This window comes from Peromyscus maniculatus, chromosome 4 (genome assembly GCF_049852395.1).
Source record: "Peromyscus maniculatus bairdii isolate BWxNUB_F1_BW_parent chromosome 4, HU_Pman_BW_mat_3.1, whole genome shotgun sequence".
Taxonomy (NCBI): Eukaryota; Metazoa; Chordata; class Mammalia; order Rodentia; family Cricetidae; genus Peromyscus; species Peromyscus maniculatus.
Window position 1 is genome coordinate 125491632 of NC_134855.1, and position 20927 is coordinate 125512558.

Below are 20927 nucleotides of genomic sequence, written 5' to 3' on the forward strand. Positions count from 1 at the left end.
TCCACATGGCCTTCAGTAGTTACTGAAGCCACGGATATCAACAAAGGCTGTGGCTGCTGCAGGACCATGGACTTAGATACCACCCAGGACCTGGGTGGCCAGTAGGCTGCCAACATCAGCCTGTTCCTCATTCCCTGTGCTTCTTCAGAACTGCCTCTTACCACAACAAGGAGCCATTCCACCTCGTTCTCTCCCATTTCTCCACCATATACTTGCCCATCATAATGGTACCCACCCAGACAGCGCCCAAAGGTGCCAGGCGGGCCTGTGGATGCTTCAGGCAGGCTTGACTGTGAGCCATTGTGTATTCTTTATTGCCTTTTCTGACCAGGTTGAAAGCAGCCCAGATATAAGGGTATAAACACAAACATTTAGAAGGCAATTTGACAACATGACCATTTAACAAAATACCAACAGCAGTTTTACCCTAGAGCCTCTGACCTCCCCAGCTATGGGCTCTTAACCAAGATTACAATACCAGGCATGAAATGCCCTCCCGCGGAGCAGGCTCAAATCCAGCATAAAGAAGTAAGTTACCACATGACAGGTGTGCTACTATTGTATCAATGGGCAGATCTTGCCTGGCAGATCAATCTTGTGACACGCAGGGTCCAGGGTTGGATAAGACCACTGATGCCCTTTCTCCCCCAGTAGCCTTCTTAGCACTTTCTGACACTATGAAAGCTAGCCAGCAGGAAGGAAGTTCTATGCTTGAGATTTGTTTTTCTTTGTCCCACAGCCAAAGCGTGTGGCGTCTTCAACAATAGCGTCTTACTATGCACTAACGAAGGGCAATGGCAATGGTCAGTATTGCTTTGGAGAGCAGTAACTTGTAGTTAGATATCCCGTGCCTTGTTTCTTAAGTAGGGTTTCTGTTGCTTTTATTAAACACCATGACCAAAAGCAACTTGGGGAGAAAAGGGGTTTATCCATCTCACACTTTCACGTCACATTCTATCACTGAGGAAAGTCCAGCCAGGAACTCAGGCAGGAACTCAGAGTCAGGAGCTGAGGCACAGGGCACAGAAACATGCTGCTTACCGGCTTGCTCCTCATGGCTTGCTCAGCTTGCTTTCTTACACAACTCAGGATCACCAGCCCAGAAATGGCACCACCCCTAGTGAGCTGGGTCCTCCCATATCAATCATTAATCAGGAAATGTCCTACAGACTTGCATATAGGCTAATCTTATGGAGGCATTTTCTCAATTCAGAGTCCCTTTTCTCAAATAACTCCAGCTTGTGTCAAGTTTACTTAAAACCAGCCAACATACGTTGTGCTGTGATTTTCATTTAACAATTCATGTCTTCTCAAAGCACATTGTCCACCTAGGCAGGATAATTCTGTTCAAACTATCTTTTTACAGTTATAATTTGAAATTAGCTTACTAACTAATAAGTTAATTAAAGCTTTTTTGAAAGTAAGTAAGTATCTTTGGATTTGGTTTACCTAACCACTACCCTGTAGTGGGTAGCTGTTCTAGCTTTGACCTAGAAGTACTATCCCCAGAGAGGCTTCTGGTAATTGTCACGCCTACCTATGGCCTGCCCCTGAGGTGGGGCAAGACAGGAGCCCTTTAGACCTGAGATCCAGATGTGCCACTCTCTTGATTCCTGGTGATCCTGGATGCTGGATGGTAGACTGAGCAGAGTTCTCCTGAGAACACTGTTGGACTGTACTTCACCTCTCCTGGATCCTGTAACCTATCTCTTTACTTGCTGTAACTAAAACCCCCAAATTAACCTCCTTTTTAACTACGTGGAGTTGCCTTAATAAACCCCCCATTACTACCCTCTTCTTTTCCCCCTCCATGCTGAATCAGTTAACCCCTGGGATTCTCCTTTCTTCTTTCATATCGTGTTAATTTTACACTCTCGCCAATTACATTTTTATTTGGGTTTTGAGATAGTAGGCTTCCATACAGCTTTTCATATCCCAATCCTTTGGATTAGCCCTTTCTTCTACATCATGATTTTTTTCCATACTTCAGTGCCCCTCCTTGCTTAAGCTCCTGCCCCCAGGAGGTATCTTCTGAGAAGGTTCTGTGAAGTTGGCTTGTGGCAGCTTTTCCTAATATAATGACACTGGAAATGCTTCCCAAGGAAGAGTGATATTTATCATTTGAAAATGTCTGGAGACATTTTTGATCATCATGACCAGAAAGGGTGACTTTGATATCTAGTGGGCTGAGGTCACAGATAATGGCAGACACCCTTCAATCCACAGGGCATCCCCAGTAAAGACTTTTTCCAGCTCAAAATGTCAACAGTTCTAAGGTTCTTATTGCTGTGACAAAAGCAGATCACAGATCATGTTTTAGCTCATGGCTGAAGCCAGTGTGCTCCCCCATGGCAGGGAAGGTGTGATGGCAGGGGCGTGAAGCAAGTGTCTAGAAGGCAGAGACAGGTGACTGAAGGTGTTCTATCAGCTTTCTCCTTTTTATTCAGCACAGGACTGCAGCCCATAGTATGGCACGGTCCAAAATCAGGGTGGGTCTTCCCAAATTATTAATCCTCCCTGAAAATTCCTTCACAGACATGCCAAGAAGTCTGTCTCCAATGTGATGCTAAATTGCATGATGTTGACAATCAAGATTAAATGTGGGGCTGGAGAGATGGCTCAGTGGTGAAGAGCACTGGCTCTTCTGGAGGTTCTGAGTTCAATTCCCAGAAACCACCTAGTGGCTCACAACCATCTATATATAATGGGATTTGATGTCCTCTTCTGGCATGCTGATGTACATGTAGACAGAGCAGTCATACATTAAAACAAACAAACAAACAAACAAAGGCCCCCAAAGCATTCCATCCTTGTTTATAGCTTTCTTACAGTATCTTAGTTGGTGTTCAGGATCTGCAGGACAGCAGAGTCTCACTGACTTTCCGAGTAGCTGAGGGGAGGGCAGTGAGAAGCCCCGACTCCCCAAGCTCTTACAGTGTTGTAGTTTGCTTCTCTCTTGCTGTGATAAAAACCCTCACCAAAGCAACTCTGGAAGGACAGGGCCAATTTCATCTTACACTTTCACGTGACTACGGGTATGCCCTCAAGGGAAATGAACACAAGAAGAACCTGTGGGGAGATAGGAATGGAAGCAGAGCCTATGGAGGGACACTGCTTACTGGCTCATTCTTCTTGGCTGGCTCAGCTTGCTTACTTCTACCACCCAGAACCACCAGTCCAGGGCTGGCACCACCAGTGAGCTGGGCCCTCTGACATCAATTGTTAACCAATAAAATGTCCCCTGGGTATGCTCAGAGGCTAGTCTGTTGGAGGCAATTTCTCAGCTGAAGTTCCCTTTTCCCAGGTGACCCTAATTTGCATCAAATTGTCAAAAATTAAGCATCACACCCAGGAATCACCTGCTGCTGCCTCCCTGCCCCCCTCGCCATTCCTCTCAGGATGCCACAGTCTCCTGAACACAAGTCTCACTACTGATTCCTATTGTATGGAGAAGGCTGGCATTTACATCCTTTATCCAAGTCGATTTGCAAGGAAGATGTTGTGACTTTAAAGGAGTCACATTGTTCAGAAATATAAATAACTACTCTGTATGTGTTTATGTAGACACACTTAAGGTGTTTTACTTGATCCACAAATAATTCAATAACATATCATTGGAGAACAAATAAGACAATGAAGATGTATGCAGGAAAGAAAGCAAACCTCCCATCCAGACCCCTCCATCCCACTTGAATCCCGCTTCCCTTCCCAGAGGCACCTGCTGTTATACTTCAGCGTCCAATTTAGTGTCTGTATGTTTTCTACACATTTACATTCACAAATATGTACATACAGATTGTGTCATTTACTTTCCTCAGAGCTGTGACCAAATGATGAATAAAAGCAACCTAAAGGAGGAATGGTTTATTCTGGCTCATGGTCAAGAAATGCAATTCATTACGGTGGGGACGGCAAGGTGGTGGGCAGTTAGCGTGATAGGTCACATCTAGACAGATGAACAGGAAGCTAAGAGACCCTGACGGAAGTGGGGCTAGGTGCTAACCCCTAAGGTCCACTTCCCAGTGGCCCACTTCCTCTAGTGGGGCCTTATGTTGCTAAAGGGTCTATAAACTCCTCCAACAGCACCACTACCTGAGAAACAACTGTTCAAACACATGATCATGCTGGAGGGAAGCATTTCATATTCAGCCATAACAGAGACAACAGTCTTCTTATTTGGATTTAATTCTTGTGTTTGGGCTTATGTATTATTGTATCACCTTCTTTCCCTGCCCCACCCCCATTTTCCTGCTTTAATGTGATGAGTCTTAAGAAACAGGAAATAGCTGGGCAGCAGTAATGCACGCCTTTAATCCCAGCACTTGGAAGGCAGAAGCAGGCAGATCTCTGAGTTTGAGGCCAGCCTGGTCTACAGAACGAGAGATCCAGGACAGGCACCAAAACTACATGGAGAAACCCTGTCTCAAAACAAACAAACAAACAAAAAAAAAAAAAGAAAGAAAGAAAGAAAGAAAAGAAAAGAAAAAGAAACAGGAAATATTTCTTCCATTTCCCATTCCACATGGAAATGCTTTAGTTTACTTTATCCTATCGGCTGCTGTATAGTATGGCATGGTTCAAATACATTGCATTTGGGTGTCTGTAGTGTGCTAACTCCTCTGTGGATATATTTAGCCTGCCTGGGTCTAAAGTGTAGCTCTTCCTCCAGTTGATACATATTTGAACTTCAATAAGTCACTTAGCATTTCTAGGCCCCAATGTTTTTCATTTGTGCCCTTGTTTTATTGGCTGGAAAAAAAGAGGGAAATTATTGAAGTCATCCTGTCCCAGTAAGCAATAAATAAATAAATAAATAAATAAATAAATAAATAAATAAATAAATAAATAAATAAATAAATATATAGACACTATCTTCCATGTTATTTCCAGACTTCAGCATGGGAAGGGAATAATTTGAATTGTACTGAACTCTCTTCACTGGCCACAGACTTCTAGGCAACAAAACCTTGTCTTAAAAGCTGAAGAAATATTTTTTTATTTATTTTCCTTGAATGTCCATTTCACAATCGCCTAAGCTTTAGGGAGAGATCAGTTGATTTGGATGATTCTTTATTTTACCTTGGCATGTCTTTTATCAGAAATCATATGAGAACTTTTTAATTTATGGGCTTTTATTGCAATCCTCAATTCACCCTGAGTAGTGTATTATTAAGAGTTCTAGAGGTTCTTATTGTCCCTTATCAAAGAATTGTATCTCAGTGCAATTCATCTGTAGTCACTCTTCACAGAAAGAATCTTTCATATTCTCTTTCCTTCATCATACAACGACAACTCTTGAATACATCATTATTCCACAATGAGCTTATAAATTATTATCATTAGGCAATTTTTCATATAATCTGATTTTATAAACTGTTTCTTTTTATTATCACTAGAGGGAAACCAGTAAATGCATCTGTCTGTTTTGATCCCCATTGATAACAGTAATAGAAAAACTAAATAAGGACATCTTACTGAGCTACCAACACACTGGAGATGTGACGACTTCAGACCAGGCCATGAATGTGGGGACGGTCAGGCACCACGGCTCTCTCTAATGTACACCTCAATTGCCACCTGTCCTGCCGGCTCAGCTGGCAAGGATGAGTGATCTGAAGTCTTTTAGTTTGGTGTGTGTGGTGCTGAGGCTTGAAGCCAGGGCTTGTGCAGGGTAGGCAAGCACTCTATCACTACATCACATCCTCAACCTCCCAAATGTCTTTTTTAAGTGTATTATTTTCTTCTCATAGAAGTGAGTTCTGAAAATGTTAACATACAACTTATCTTTGTTTTATTTTATGCATATGGCTATTTTGCCGGCACTCATGTCTGCGTACTGCATGCATGCTCGGTGCCCATGGAAGCCAGAAGAGGGCATCGGATTCTCTGGAACTGGAGTTACAGACAGGTGTAAACTGTCATATGGATGCTGGGAATTGAACCCTGGTCTTCTGGTAAAGCAGGCAGTGCTCTTAACCACTGAGCCATCTCTCCAGCCCCATTATACATATTTTCAAATGAAGAGAAAGACACATGAACTACATAGGAGAATATAATTTACTGTGTGAAATGGTAACCTAAGAAAGAGCTTCCAATACCCACCTCTGCATTGTCCCGCTTACCCCTTAGAGAACACAGACATTTTTTCACATAAAAGTGTAGACTGTTTCTCAACTAAAAGCTAGAAGGCACATTTCCCACATGCTTTCTGTTTTATTTTGTTTATTGCTGAAGATGGAAGCCAGGGTTCATGCATTGCTAGCCATGTGCTCTGTCACTGAGCCACACCCAGCCCATTCCCAGCCTGGCTGTAGATTGGTCTTATTCTGTAGAAGAAGGTGAAGACGCCCATCATCTTCTCTGTCATCCTTGCTAACCTCCAGCCCCTTGTGACATTGTTCAGGTTAAATGTGCTTTCAGCCAGCTGGTGGTTGGGACAAATCTCTCCCACTCGCGTCCCCCAAGTAAAGACACAGAGGCTTATATTATTTAAAACTGCTTGACCATTAACTAAAGCTTTCCACTGACTAGCTCTTACACTTAAACTCAGCACATTTCTGTTAATCTATATGTTACCATGTGTTCTGTGGCTTTACCCGTGTGCTGTTACATGCTGCTTCCTGGATGGTGGGATCGCGTCTCCTGATTCAGCCTTCCTCTTCCCAGAATTCTCCTTGTCTGCTTATCTAGCCTATACTTCCTACCTGGCTACTGGCCAATCAGTGTTTTATTAATCCAATGTACAAAAGCATTATCCCACAGCAATGAACTGTTGCTCTTTTGCAGTAGGGGCCTACCAACTCTGGTCTAGTGACATGAGTCTGGCCTCTGTAGTAGGGTTTGTCCTATGTGTTCCAGACTGATGATCAGTACTGCTAATCACCACCCCCTGGATCTTTAGACATTGCAAAAGTCTGCTATGATTCTATATAAGTGGCATAGATGCAGTGGAGCAAATTCCAAAATCACGTGTTTTGGGTATTGACTGAAATATTGAGGCTTTGTAAACACAGGCCTGTTTTATTTCTCTAAATTTCCTCAATTTCATGTCTTTTATTAACATTTTATTTTTCCCAGGAAGGCTTTATGTACTTCTTGTTAAGTTAATTTTTCCCAGAACATTTTGCAGTGCTTTACTACAGAAAAAAATATTTTCTAATTCTAATGTAATTTCTAATTTATTGTTGGTAAAGAGAACACTACCAATTTCTTGTGTATTTATCTGGCATACAGAAATCTTATTGCACTCTTTCATTAAATATAATTGTCTGCAAACCTCTTAGAATTCTCCATACAGATAATCATATTGTCTGCAAATAGACACAATATTAACCTATCACTTGGTATTCTTACACCTTTTACTTCTTTTGTTTTCTTAAAAGCTTTATTCTTATACAATATATTTTGTCATGATATTTTCCTTCCCCTTATCATTGCATTGTCTAAGACCTCCAGGAAAATGCTGAATGAGGACCTGGATAGAGAGACACTATCAAGTCCCAAACAAAGACCCGATTTGCCCAAGGCCACCTGATGAACTAGAGGCAAACGAAAGCTGGATTCTCAGGTTTGCAAACTCTTTATTCTTTTCTGCTTCTTTGCTTTTGGTTAATTTGGCTTAACATAAAAACCATTTGCTATCTGAACTCTTTTTATTTAAAACTCTTAATAGTCAAGAGAAAGTTTGAATACAGTGTATCAGGACATTGACATGTGAGGCCTCTGTTACTTTCTTTGGTTGTAAACACACTTGTTATTACAAATGATACCTATATTTGGTGCATTTCCATTAGAGAAATCCATGGAGTGAGGTCATTTTGTTAGTGAGAGAGATTAAGAGGATGTGGGAGAGTCCTGTAGTGAAACTATGACCCATCACTTAAAATTAAAGAGGCACCTGTGTTAGAGACTTTGCAATATCACTTCAGGGTACATTTGTAGCAATGTTCTGACTTGCATATTATTACATTCATTTTGCAGATAAGGAAACAATGTCAGGATATCAAGCAAAGTGCTCAAGGCCTCTGAATCTAAGCTTGCAGAGCCCCGATTCCAACCCAGGCTGGGTACAGAGCCACCAGCCCTGCCAGATGCCACTGGGCAGAGAGACTTTTGGAAGTAACGTAGGACAAGTTCAGATTCTGTTGAAGAGTCAGGACTGAATGCTTGTCGTTACTTCAGCTGAAAGAAAACTCAGTAACAGACAGAAAGCATGAGAAATAAAGGAAGCTGGTTTGGGGCATCTCTTTCACATAAATATATTGGAAATAACAGCATTCAGATTAGAAAATGCCTCCAAGAGTCTGGACATGTGGCATATTATGCATGTCTTCTCTATAAAATGAATGTGGACAAGAAGTCCTGTTTATACTGTTTTAGTGGTTGGGAAACTGCGTTTCCTGGAGATAGAAGGACAGCTCACAAGTTGCTGAGCCAGGTTGGACTCTGTTCTGTGCATCCATTGCCCACGTGTGGGCGAGTCAGCCCAAAGCTTTGGTCCTGTCAGCTTTCCAGTTGACACAATGTGCTTCGGCAGCTGAACTTTAAGGAATCATTTCCATCATTATACAGTTCATGGAAGCGGAGAGGGGCTTCTATAAACACGAGTACATGTTTCCAGACAGAGGAGAGATAATATCCATGACAAACAGCCATTATATGGAACATCTGTTGAGATGTTCCTCCTGGCTCTAAATAATGCATGGCGCATTGTGCTTCAGGTGTACTGCAAACACTCCAGCTCTGCCCGTGTTTCCTGTGATCTCTGGGTGTGATGAATGAGATATCTGTTGATCGTGGAGTATGATGCTTAATCAAGCACTTTGGCTTCTGATCAAATTTTCTATATTTTTAAGCTATAATTATAGCTATAACCAACACTACTTATCTTGCTTTATAATTTGCATAGTGATTCCACATTCAGCGCCTCTAAGCATTTAATGTTCCAAACAGCTCTGCTCAGCCATTGTTAATATGGTCCTCACAACAAGGTTTCTGAGCCTGCTCACATGTATTGACAAGGACGTTGTCCTTTGAGGGGAGGAGGTTTTCAAAATATGATTTAATGTGCTCCTGTTCAGGCTTAACTGTGCCCAGAGAAGAGAACAAATGAACATAAACAGTTGGCTGGATCTCTCTGGGGAAGATTTTTAGAAAACTGTCTTTACTCTTCTTTGCATGCTTAAATTCCCTTCTATTTTTTTTAATAATTAAATTTATTTTACATCCTAACTGCAGTTTCCTTTCCCTCCTCCACACCCCCATCCACTCCTCCTCCATTTCTGTTCAGAAAAGGCCAGGCCTCCCATGGACATCAACAAAACATGGCACATCAAGTTGTGCTAAAACTAAGCACCTCCCCTTGTATTTAGGCTGGGCAAGGCATCCCAGTATGAGGAATAGGTTCCTAAGAGCCAGCCAAAGCATTAGGGACAGCTCCTGCTCCCACTGTTAGGAGTCCTTCAAGAAGATCGAGCTAAACAATGGTCACATATATGCAGAGGGCCTAGGTTAGTCCCTGGTTGTCAGTTCAGATTCTGTGAGCTCCTACAAGTCCAGGTTGATTGATTCTGTGGGTTTTCTTGGGATGTCTTTGACCCCTTTGGCTTGAACAATCCTTCCTCCAAATTCCCTTCTCTTTAAAACAATTTGATTTATTTATGCATGTCGTGTGTGTGTGTGTGTGTGTGTGTGTGTGTGTGTGTGTGTGTGTGTGTGTATACCAGAAGTCAACATCAGATGTCTCTCTTCATGGTGTTCCACCTCATTTCTTTATTTTAAGGGGAGTTAGAATTTATTTATTTATTTACTTATACCTGTTTATTTATTTGTGTTGCGAGGGCATGCACACTGCCATAGGGCACAGGTGCAGATCAGAGGCTGGGCTTTGGGGATTGAACTCAGGTCCTTAGGATTGGTGGCAAGTGCCTTTACCTTATGAGACAATTTGCTGGCCCCTCTATTTTAGTTTTAGAGACAGGGCATCTCACTGAACCTAGCTGGCTGGCCAATTAATTCCAAGAGATCCACCTGTCTTTACCTCTAATCCCCACCCCCTACCCCCCAGTGCAGATGTTATAGAGTGAACCACTGCACCCAGCTTTTATGTGGGTGATGGAAATTCAAATTTAGATTTTCATGCTGATACAGTAAGCACATTACAGAATAAGTCATGTCCCCAGGCCCTAAAGTTTTAGTTTTAATGTATGCATATGTAGCAAGCTTTCTTGTCAGACTATCTTTGGCCTGCCAGCCCACAAATAATGACCAGGAGACTTACTATTAATTATGAAAGCTTGGACTTAGCTTAGGCTTTTTCCCAACTAGCTCTCATAATTTACTTAACCCATATTTTTTTAATCTACATCTTGCCACATGGCTTGGTTACCTCTTCTTAGTACAGCACATTCGACTTGCTCCCAGTCTGCTGATAAAGCCCACCTAGATTCCTTCTCTCTCTCTCTCTCTCTCTCTCTCTCTCTCTCTCTCTCTCTCTCTCTCTCTCTCTCTCTCTCTCCAGAAATCACACCTATCCTCATCTGCCCAGTTATTGGCCATTGAGCTTTTTATTAAAGCAATCAGAAGATGCCTTGGCAAAGACAACTTCATAGTGTACAAATATTCTGCAACATTACCCTCCCCCTTTGCCTAGATAAAGAGGAAAAGGTTTAACTCTAATATAGTAAAACTATATATAATAAGAACAACTATCAGGTAAGAATTACATTCACAATGTCCGGTCCATTTGTATTTGGTATACTTGGGAAAAATGCTCTTATTATTTATCCTAGTTTGGTGAGTCCAAAGTTTTATACCTAAACCATTTTCTATCATAACTTGTATTACCAACCTAAAAATATCTTTTTAGACCTAAAAGATCTTCTTAGATAAACAACTCAAGTTTTGTTCCTCAATCTATAAACTTTACATCTCTTATGTAAAGTACATCTTTTCTGACTTTGGTAACAAGGAAAACTGTAACTATAACTATCTAGTCTTCAACCCCATCAGAGTCCCAAGAAGAATATAATATTACCTAATTAAACAGGAAGTGCAGAGCAGGCAACTTCCAAAACTATAGAAATGACAGATACAGCTAGCTGCTGAACACTCACCCAAGGTTCCTCTGCAATGTTGGGGCATCTATCTTTGGCCTACAGGCCTACAATATCTGACAGACTTTTTTTTGAAGCAGGAATTTTGAAGGACTGTCCTTGACAAAGTTCAGCAGTTGCTTTCTTTTGTGTCCTCCTTGTCCAGTTTCAGCAGCGTACTATCAGCAGTCAAGGCAAGGGAAGTTTCTTTGCCCAGTGGCTAATTTTGCCACAAATGAAAGCAAACTCCATATGGAGGTTCTTCAATACCTGCCATCCTCTTTTGAAATAAATTGGTGCTTCCAGGATCAGACGTGTCTCATTGTCATGAAAAGCCCTATGTTAACAAAACATCTTAAATGCTATATTCTGTAGGTCTCTGAAATGTTTGAAGATTACCTATCTATCTAAAAATATATCTCTGTTTAACCTTGAAAACATACCTAACATGACATCAAGCTTGATTATTATAGATGAATAACTACTAACCTGTATTTCTTAATTATCCTAAATAGTTTTCAAAAACTAGAACTTTATATTATATTTTAGGATGAACTGCATAGGTACAATACCTTAAAAAAGACTAGAAACATTTGTACAGTATATTCTAACAAAAATAACCTTAAGTTTATATCAATATACTGTATCTCCTCTTTTTCTTTTCATAAAGAGATGCTTAAATCTAACCTGCTTTGTTTAGATTTTCTTTCTTACTATGACTCGTAACAACTTGCAACTAACCCCCTCAAACAATGACAAACATCCACTGAACCACTGAAAACCACCTACCTACCCCACCTCTTGGGAAAGTGGGCATCATTCTCTAGACTGCTTCCTGTAGTCTGGGGGTAATGGCATCTTTAAGGGACCCTGAGAAAATTGAGATAATGATCAAGTTCTGGGAAAACTATCTGTAACATTTGTTGTCCAGTCTCTGTGTAATGGGGAAGTGTAGGACTTATCTGCAGTCCCAGCTAGAGTAGTCTATGAGGCTGGACCATCTCACCTAGCAGCTTTGAAGTTGTTCTATATGTAGAATTTTGAGGAAGCTGTAACGGAGGCATTCTGAGAGGCTGGGTTACCTGGGCTGTTTGTCTTGTCTTTATTGATATCTTGTCCTTTTGTTCTAAAAACACACAAATTTTAAAGGTAGCATACATATCTGCATTTACACACGTATGGAATGTACAGTATGTATAAGTCAGCTAAAGATGATTTTCTGTTTTATGTTTAAGCAGGTAAAAGGCATCTGTCACCTTTAAAAATCTGTTTGGACTGTATAACCAAACTATAATATAAATCTCCTCCATGTCATATGAAAGGATGGCATGTAATAATATGTCATGAGGGCTCTCTAGCCAACAATATTTATCATGTCTCATCCAGTCTCAGAGCTGTTCCCCTGTCAAGGGATCAGCATATATGTCACCTGTTCTGTAGTCTTTCTTGGCTTTTCCCCTCATGTCAATAGCTAAGATCCTTAGGATGTCTCCTCTGGTCAAATCTGATCTTTATTAATTTTGAAGAAATCCATAGCTTTTTGTTTCCTGTGGAAACAAAAGCAATGCCCCCATACAACATATTTTCCTACTTCCATTCAGTAGTTAAGATATTTTTAAAATATTTAGGTTGGCTTAATTTAGCAGATTCCATAATTCAATCTCTCCCAGCAGCTATGTTTTTTTTTCTGCTTATTAGCATTTAAAAAATTTAAAGTTAACAAAACACCATACAGGATTCAGACACCTTGTGTATTTCCCATCTTTATATGACTTTTTCCTTTTATATTACTTTCCTATCTCTTTAAAGACTGTATTATTTTTTGAACTATTTATTTATTTATTTTTCTATGACTGTCGACACCCATTTTTCTTTTCTTTCTTCAGCATCTAAGCATACTTTTAAGCACACTGTAACCTTCTCAGAGTTTTTTTTTTTTTGCAGTCTTGATCTGACTTTCCTAAGCCCGGCAGCCCCACACTTGCAGTGTTCTCTGACATGTGAGCCAAACCTTGAACTAAGCCTGGTGGCTGGCTCTTCACCTTCAGGTTGGTTAGAGCAAAGCCTCATGACGGCAGGCCTGGGCTGGAGCTGGTTTATCTGCCCCAGCTCTGGCAATTTTCTGGGTCCACACTATGGTAGGCATTTATATCTAGGCTCCTGCCACCAAGTAGCATGCCATTCAAGTGTTCAGTAGCAAGGCCTCTTAAAAGAGACATGTCTCTATATGCCACAAGCACTGAGCCTACTCAGAACTTTTTTTCCAGCTTTTTCAGGCCCTAGGTAGATTTATGTGCCTCATGTTGGGTGCCATTAGTAGTAGTACCTTTTCATTGGGACCGCCAGCCCACAAATAATGATCAAAGACTTATTATTAATTATAGCTGAAGTTTTCCTGGTCCTGCCCAGCTCCCATGGCCCTGTGGCCACTTGGACCCAAGTAAACACACAGAGGCTTAAATTAATTGAAATTGCTCGGCCATTAGCTCAGGCTAACTATTGACTAGCTCTTACACTTAAATTAACCCATAATTCTTATTTATGTTTAGCCACATGGCTTGGCCTTTTCACAGTTCTTCCTTCACATCTTGCTTCCTCTGTGTCTGGCTGGCGACTCCTGACTCAGCCTTCCTGTTCCCAGAATTCTCTTCTCTGCTTGTCCCACCTATACTATACTTCCTGACTGGCTACTGACCAATCAGCATTTTATTTATCAACTAAATTGGAGCAACACACATTCACAGCATACAGAAAGACATCCCCAGCAATTAATTATGAAAATTTAGTCTTTAGCTTAGGCTTATCCCCAACAAGTTCTTATAACTCACATTAGCCTGTTTCTATTCATTTACATTCTGCCACATGGCTCAGTTACCTCTTCTTAGTACAGCTCATCCAACTTGCTCCCAGTCTGTTGGTGAAATCTCATGCCTAGATTATCTTCCTAGTTCCTCTCTCTCTCTCTAGAAATCCCACCTATCCTCTCCTGTCCAACTATTGGCCATTAAGCTCTTTATTAAACCATTCAGAAGGCATGTTGGCAAAGACAAATCTTCACAGTGTACAAATATTCTGCAACATGCATATAAATAGTCTTAAAATATAGGTATACTGTTTTTAAAAATAAAGTCATGTATCTCATAAGTCTGGGTATAAAGCAATCAGTGTCTCTGCCCTTATCCCCTCACTAAAGGAACTAAATTTACTGTTATTTTCACTTTTACATATTGCATATGGACTTTATGCTGTAGAGGTTTAAGCTTGAAAAGACTTACACATGCGTAGTTTATCCATCTTCTACCTGGGTCCATGTGAAATGTGGGCATTGGTGTGACTCTAGTGGGTGCTTCTCACAGCCATGCTAAGCCTGTATGGAACACTTTTATATTTCCTATCCTGAGCAGCATTTCTCTGGAGTTCATAATAGTCTCTTTATAGAAACATTTCCTCATTATTTAAAAAAAATTATCAATTACTTATTGAGGCTTTATTCAAGAATCCTGTTTCTTAAAGTATTCAAATGCTTCAGGAATCTGTCAGTTGAGTCCTTAGAGACTAGATTGTTGCTCTTTCCTGTTCCACAACCAGGTGGCCTCTGTAGGGTTATGTGCAGCTGTCATATTGGTAGCTTTCTTAACCCCTGTCGGAGGAGTATCTGCTTTTAGAATAGGTTGAGTCCCCTTTTCTTTAAAAATTAGAATTTAAAAATTTAACTATGATACCAAGTAACAGCTTTTCTTATGGTATTTTAATATGTTTTGATTGATTGTCCCTCAATCTCTTCCTCTCCTCCATCTTCCTGCTACCCTTTCTGCATGCACCTTCCACACCCAGTATTCCCCATTTCATTCTCGTATCACCTGGGTTAAGGCCCCAACTGCATTTCAGTCATATCTTCTTAACAGGCTTGCTGGCAGTTAGTTTCTTCTTTCTGCCCTTTCTGCCCTGGCTGATTCCAGCTTGAGAACACTTTTTTCAGCTTTGGTGTTGCTGTTGAGAACTTTACAGTCATGTTGACACCTATATTAGTGAGGATTACTATTGCTGTGAAGAGACACCATGATCATGGCAACTGTTATAAGGAAAACATTTAATTGAGGGGGCTTGCTTACATTCAGAGGTTCAGTCCATTATCATCATGGCAGGGAGCATGGTGGCACGCAAGCAGACGTGTTGCTGGAGGAGTAGCTGAGAGTCTACCTCTTGTTGGCAACAGGAAATCAACTGAGACACACTGGGTGTTATCCTGAGAATAGGAAACCTCAAAGCCTTCCCCCACAGTGACATACTTCCTCTAACAAGGCCATACCCATTCCAACAAAGCCACAACTCCTAATAGTGCCACTCTCTATGAGATTATGTGGGGCAATTACATTCAAACTACCAGAACACTTGATCCTTCATATATGAAACTTTGTGTCTGTGGGTTTCTCTTTGTCATTAGTGCCTTGGAATTAGCATGTCTTGGCATGGATCTAGTTTTACCTTCATAATATATTTTAATGACTAGAATAAGAAAACCATTCAAAACCAAAGCTTTTAGAACAACTTGTTTTGGTAATTTTTTTATATCTCTTTTGGGTTTTTGTTTGTTTAGTTTTGTTTATAAGACTTATTTTTTTCTCTTTGAATGTGATGTTGACCTTCTATTGGGCCTTGCTTTGAGAGCACAGTCTCTCAAGACATTCTTATCAGTGACAATCTTATTCAAAGGGATATGCACAGAGAACTTTGTGGCCAGGAGGTGACTACAGTTACAAATGTTCACTGAATAATGGATCTTTGACACCTTTCTAATTTTTTTTTCTTGCATATCATTTTGTGTCAATTCCAGCCATCAGCACTTTGCTGCAGGGGACATAGAGAAGCCATCGACCATGTTCTTTATGATGACAACTTTATGTTTAGACTAGTATTACTTTTCTGGGCTTGGTGAACTTGACCATTTTGACAGCAACTACCTGGGTCCATAACAGAAATTCTGCATCCACCTGTATGTGGGCATCTGCTGAGAATGCCCCAATTCATATCTTTCAGTTCTGGTAAACTTTATTTGGATATTTATCATTTTTAATGAATAATTTCATTCCCTCTGTCTTTTTGATTTTTAACTCTCATTGTAGGCTATAGAACTTTTTGAACTTACTTTAAAGGTATTTTTTTATTTAGTTCTCTCTCATTTTTTAAAAGAGGTTGCCAACCCGTTTCTGGTTTTATTATCATATTTTAATTCTTCCTTTATGTTCTCTGATTATTCCTTTTACATATGATACTTATTTTGATCACTAATGTACCAGCTTCTCTTAATTTCTCCAAAAATATTTGTGATAATTTCATTTTGGAGGCTATGTTTAGTAGTCAATAAGTCTAGTGTAGTTTGAGGGCTCCAATGTACAATGCAGAATTTTTACTGTCTGTTGGATAAGTCTCAGCCTACCTTAAACCTGCTGTTTCCTAGGTCCAACACCATCCATTTTAACCTTCCCAAGGGTGAATCTCAGGCTTCTGCAAGGTGGAGAAGAGGCAGCTTTGTGGGAGGGTGCTATTGTAGTCTGCTGTTGTCTGGTGCATTTGTGGTCCTATCTCAGAAGCTCCAGACCTCATGGGTTCTGTGGTCCTGTTACTGGGCAGAATATCAGGTGTTCAGGGGTCAGTAAATCTGCAATTATCTACTGTCCCTTCAACTTCCACCCTACCCTGATGACCTGGATTCTATTGTTGGCATCCACTCTCTGATTCTCCTTAGATCTTTTAATCTCCCTGCCTCCATGTGAAAACCATTTTAGAGGGTTTGAGGAGGAAGCAATGATGACTACTTGAGTTCCATCTTCCAAATTTATTAGAAGGCTCTTTCTTCTTGTGTTCAGGAAGCAATTCAATGTTTCCATTTAGCTGGAGAGAACTGTGGAGTTTTCAGGTCTCATCACTTAGTTCTCTGGCTTGTCTTTAGTGGTGGGGATGTATCATTCTCTAGCAACTGGAAGGAGGCAGGGGAGAGTGGTTTTCAGTTTTGTTACAAGAAACAAAACAGGTGGTGAAAGACCTTCAGCTTGCCTGTTTTCCAGTGATACTTCTTGTTGTTAGTAGCTTGTGAAGTTAGTGGATTGTGCTCAGTATTGACCTGTAAACTAATTAAGTAGACTAGGACAAAGAAGAGGAAAATAGAATACATCAGACTACATTACACAAGTGTGTTTTTAAGTTATTAGATAAGGTCTTATGTAGCCCAGGCTGACCCTGAACTTACTATATAGCCAAAGATGACAATGAATTTCTGATCCTCTTGCCTCCACCTCCAGAGTGCTGAGATTATAGGCATGTGCCACTACTATTTCTTGTTTATTTAATGTTGGGCATCAAACTTAGGACTTTGTGCTTAGCAAACACTCCACCAACTGAGGTCTACCCCAAGTGAAAATTGTTTCATGTGTATACTAAAAGAGTATGTATAAATGTTATTTGCCACAGCAAAGTGCATTTTAAAAAGTGCACATAATGCTTTTGTGAAAAAGTGATGAATTTAAAGATCTTTGATGTTCATTTTTCCAACCAGTTGACTGAACACTGATTACTGATTGCAGGCTCTGTCTTAATCAGGGGGGACCCCCTGGAAATCTTTGTGGAGTAGAAGAATAAGGGAGTGGGCATTAGGCAGCCCCCTCTGTCTACCTGAACCTTTCACCTTCTTATTGAATGTTGGCCATTCTGTTGTGTAAGAGATATTTCCTTGAGACAACCCCCACCCCCACCACAAATGCACAAACGTGCACGTGCGTGTGCACACATTACTCACCCCAGAAAGGTAATCCACAACAGATAAAGTATTGATTGCACCAAAATCCAACTTGATGGACCACTGAGTTTCTGTTGGGGTTGTGAACAGGAGCAGGGCTGACTCCAATGTAGCTGAGCGGCATCATGGAAAATCCTACTCCGACACAGGTGATGGCTGTAGGAGATGAAGCCCTGGTGCTCTCTGTAAAACTTGCAGGCCAAGCTGTCTCCTCTCTGCTGCTTTTTGGAAGTTAGAGCCTCCTCCCCCTAACAGTTGTTTTTGCTACTATATATAACCCCTGAGAGGAAATCTGGTGAATCTGATGAATCTGGCATTTTTTGGCTTTCCCAGACACATGAAGTTTATATAGACTTTCTGGGTCTCAGGAATCTCCACCACTCCCTCCTGGAGGCAATGTTTCAGTTAGGAGGAAAGTGCTACATACCACAGTCCTATGCCATACCTTCCTGGGGAGACTTCCACTTCCTGTATCTGTTGCAGCTTCAGTTCAGGCCACTTGTCCCATGAGTTTTGATTGTGAACTAGGCCAAACCACAGCCAGTTCCCATATGGAGCTCATCTGAAAATAAGCAATGATTGAGGTTGGGTTATAGCCTTAAAATGTAAATGGATCTTGGGTCAGGGAGAGGGCTTGATCAACAAAGTGTTTGCCTTGCAAGTCTGAGGACCTGAATTTCATTCCCAAAATCCATGTTAAAAAAATATAGGTGTAATGCTTGGGAGGCAGAGACAGGTGGATCCTTGAGGATTGCTGGCCCATTAGCCTAACCTAATTGGTGAGTTCCAGGCCAGAGAAAAATTTTCTCAAAGAAAAGGGTAGACAGTGCCTGAGGAACAACATTGATATTGTTCTCTGGGCTCTACATGCATGGGCATATGTACACCTGCATACACACATGTGCACATGCACACAGAGAGAGAAAATTTGAAATTAATCTTAGGATGTTCTCATAGTGCACATTGAGGGTGGAGATGGGTTAATTCACTGAGTTACTCCATTGAAACCTTGAGATGGCTTACAGCAGGAGAAATTTATCTCCGTAATTTATTATGTTTATTTTGAACACAGGAAATTAGGTATACTGAAAATGGATGTAGCAATATTTTACATGTCACACGTTCTTCCAGAATTTTGTCAGCTCTACCAAGAGGTAGCCAATGAATCTCTGCACTTGGGGCTATGTGGTGACCTCAAGGAATTGAGTATGATGAAAGCGATATTATATGATTTGCAAGGCTAGGTCATAAAAAGCCATGGAATTGATATCTGTCTGTCTGTCAAAACCTGTGCCCTGGGAGGTCAGTTGTCATGTTTAAAGGAAGCCTAGGTTCGTGATGATGAGACAGGGCACTTTGCCTGTAACCTGCTGAGCTTTCAGCCTGGGTAGTGAGCCACCCCCAGTCTCCACTGAGCTGATCCAGTGGCTGGGCATGATACAAAGAGGAGTCACTCTTGCCAAGCCCTGCTCCAAGTGTGGGTTTGTGAGAAAAGAAATAGCAGTTGTCTTAAATCCCTAAGTTTTGGAGTGGTTTTTAATGCACCAACAGTGGGGAGATAAGAGCCAGAACAACACTTAGGGGGAATGATGCGTTAATAGAGTGTAGAAGTCCCCCACAGCAGCCACTCAGGCTCTCTGTGCCATCAACAGAGACACTAATAATGCCCATTCAAAGGATAAAACATCTTCCAGGCACCCTTGTAGAGAAAACTGGCCAGCGACACTAAAGCAATTTCTTGGGTGGAACTTTTGGGAAAAGATCTTCAAAAAATTTAAACCACACTTCTCCCACCCTCACCCCTTTCTTTGTGTGTGAGTGTGCTAATGCTTACCGTAGTGCGTGAGTGGGAGTCAGAGTCAACTTTGGGGAGTCAGTTTTCTTCTTTTATCATGCAAGTGTCTGGTATCCAACCCCATCAGGATTGATGGCAACACCTTTGCCCACTGAGCCATCTTGCCAGCCCTGGAGAAGATCTTTAAAAGGGGTTTTCAACGGGAGTTGCCTTTTTGTTTTCTCTGCTCTTTTTTTTTTTTTTTTTTTTTTTTTTTTTTTTTTTTTGGCATTGAGCTTAACTACAATGAATGGGTTTCAGCGCCATTTTGTGACCAGGAGGTGGTTTAAAGTAGAAACTGTGGGTTATGGAGGAATGAATAAAAGACACAAGAGGCAGGTACTGATTATGTGGTGAGACACCAAACTCACCCTGGAATATCTGCTAGCATTAATAGGAGAGGAAATAAACTGTTAGTCTCTTTGAAGCACCGTTATTTTAGGCCTCTAACCAGCAGTCCAATGTAAACCCAACTGATGTAGGTGAGATCTGTTGGGAATCAGAAGAACGGTGATCACTACAAGCATCCAACCAAATGTTACATGGATGCAAAGCACCTGAAACCCGGTGTCCTCAAATACTTATGATCATCTATTGGTCTGTGTACCAGATAACTTTTTATAGTCCTGTTCTCATTTAACAATTAAAAGGCCCGAGTACAAGCTTGTTTGTTTGTGAGACTGTATGTTGCTATAAAGTACAGACTGGTCTTGGACTCTTCATCTTCTTGCCTCAGCCTCCCAAATGCTTTCTACATCAGAGGCAAGTGAAGCTGGGTTTCTTTCTTTGTGCACATTAGAAATTCCAGCACTGAAGTAGCTGAGGTAGGAGGATTATGAATTTGAAGACATCTTGGCTTGAGTAGTGAGACCTTGTCTCAAACAATGAACCAAACAAACAAAAATGGAAAAATAACTGAGAAACAATGAGATAGAGAGATCTTACTCAGACCTAGGGCTCAATGATGCTGCTGTTCTAATCCCAATGCTTCTAGAGCTTTGTGAGTGGTGAGATGGTAGAGCCTGAAAGACATCGAGGGTGCCAGAGACTTGTGTTGAACTTGGTCACGTAGTGGTGCTTGAGTGTGGGCCTGGTCTTCTTTTGGGTAAAAGAGGAGGCAATGACTGTGAAATTTTGAAGGCTATCACTGCCATGAGCAAGAATGGCGGTAGCTAGCAGTGCTTTTCTGTAGCATTAGGTTTTCCAA